The sequence below is a fragment of the Arachis hypogaea genome, chromosome 4, assembly GCF_003086295.3.
Source record: "Arachis hypogaea cultivar Tifrunner chromosome 4, arahy.Tifrunner.gnm2.J5K5, whole genome shotgun sequence".
NCBI classification, from domain to species: domain Eukaryota; kingdom Viridiplantae; phylum Streptophyta; class Magnoliopsida; order Fabales; family Fabaceae; genus Arachis; species Arachis hypogaea.
Genome location: NC_092039.1, coordinates 98,013,322 through 98,015,485, shown reverse-complemented (window position 1 = coordinate 98,015,485; position 2,164 = coordinate 98,013,322). Strand labels below are relative to the sequence as shown.

Sequence of the window (2,164 nt, the reverse complement as noted above, 5' to 3'; positions counted from 1 at the left end):
TATCTTGATAGTGGGCTCTCATGGAGCCACACAGGTGATCAGGTCAATGTTGTAGACTCCCAACACCAAACTTAGAGTTTGGATGTGGGGGTTCAACACCAAACTTAGAGTTTGGCTGAGGCATCTCAACACCAAACTTAGAGTTTGATTGTGGGGGCTTTGTTTGACTCTGTACTGAGAGAAGCTTTTCATGCTTCCTCTCCATTGTTAAAGAAGAAGATCCTTGAGCCTTAAACACAAGGTAGTCCCCATTCAATTGAAGGACTAATTCTCCTCTGTTAACATCTATCACAGATCCTGCTGTGGCTAGGAAAGGTCTTCCAAGGATGATGCATTCATCCTCCTCCTTCCTAGTGTCTAAGATTTTAAAATCAGCAGGGATGTAAAGGCCTTCAACCTTTACCAACACGTCCTCTACCAATCCATAAGCTTGTCTTACTGACTTGTCTGCCAATTGTAATGAAAATATGGCAGGCTGTACCTCAATGATCCCTAGCTTCTCCATTACAGAGAGTGGCATAAGATTTATGCTTGACCCCAGGTCACATAGAGCCTTTTCAAAGGTCATGGTGCTTATGGTACAGGGTATTAAGAATTTTCTAGGATCTTGTCTCTTTTGAGGTAAGGTTTGCTGAACCCATGTATCTAATTCACTGATGAACAAAGGAGGTTCACCTTCCCAAGTCTCATTACCAAGCAACTTGGCATTCAACTTCATGATAGCTCCTAGATATTGAGTAACTTGCTCTCTAGTTACATCTTCATCCTTTTCAGAGGAAGAATAGTCTTCAGAGCTCATGAATGGCAGAAGGAGGTTTAATGGAATCTCTATGGTCTCTATATGACCTCAGATTCCTTTGGGTCCTCAATAGGGAACTCCTTCTTGCTTGAGAGACGTCCCATGAGGTCTTCCTCATTGGGATTCACGTCCTCTCCTTACTCTCTAGGTTTGGCCATATTGATTATATCAATGGCCTTGCACTCTCTTTTTGGATTTTCTTCAGTACTGCTTGGGAGAGTACTAGGAGGAGTTTCAGTGACTTTCTTACTCAGCTGGCCCACTTCTGCCTCCAGATTTCTGATGGAGGACCTTGTTTCACTCATGAAACTTAAAGTGGCCTTGGACAGATCAGAGACTATATTTGCTAAGTTAGAGGTATTTTGCTCAGAATTCTCTGTCTGTTGCTGAGAAGATGATGGAAAAGGCTTGCTATTGCTGAGCCTGTTTCTTCCACCATTATTAAAGCCTTGTTGAGGCTTTTGTTGATCCCTCCATGAGAATTTTGGATGATTTCTCCATGATGAATTATAGGTGTTTCCAAAAGGTTCACCCATGTAATTTACCTCTGCCATTGCAGGGTTTTCAGGATCATAAGCTTCTTCTTCAGAAGATGCCTCTTTAGTACTGTTAGATGCATTTTGCCATCCATTCAGACTTTGAGAAATCATGTTGACTTGCTGAGTCACATTTTGTTCTGAGCCAATATGGCATTCAGAGCATCAATTTCAAGAACTCCCCTTCCTTTGAGGCGTCCCATTATTCACGGAATTCCTCTCAGAAGTGTACATAAACTGGTTTTTTGCAACCATGTCAATAAGTTCTTGAGCTTCTGTAGGCGGTTTCTTTAGGTGGATGGATCCACCTGCAGAATGGTCCAGTGACATCTTAGAGAACTCAAATAGACCATAATAGAATATATCTATCATGGTCCATTCTGAAAATATGTTAGAAGGACATCTTTTGGTCATCTGCTTGTATCTTTCCCAAGCTTCATAGAGGGATTCACCATCTTTTTGTTTGAAGGTCTGAACATCCACTCTAAGTTTGCTCAGCTTTTGAGAAGGAAATAATTTAGCCAAGAAGGCCGTGACCAGCTTATCCCATGAGTCCAGGCTATCTTTAGGTTGAGAGTCCAACCATGCTCTAGCTCTGTCTCTTACAGCAAAAGGGAAAAGCATGAGCCTGTAGACTTCAGGATCTACTCCATTAGTCTTAACAGTCTCACAGATCTGCAAGAACTCAGTTAAGAACTGGTAGGGATCTTCTGATGGAAGTCCATGAAACTTGCAGTTCTATTGCATTAGAGCAACTAATTGAGGTTTTAGCTCAAAATTGTTAGCTCCAATGGCAGGAATTGAGATGCTTCTATCATCAAACTTGGAA

The 2,164-nt window shown here is 41.7% G+C and overlaps 1 non-coding gene across 1 annotated transcript; it reads left to right on the top strand.

The window, feature by feature from the left end:
- Positions 1-1,718: 1,718 nt before the first annotated feature.
- LOC112799036 (small nucleolar RNA R71) lies at positions 1,719-1,827 on the top strand. The gene has a single exon (XR_003200625.1). It is a non-coding gene; the product is annotated as a small nucleolar RNA R71 (small nucleolar RNA).
- Positions 1,828-2,164: the final 337 nt, after the last annotated feature.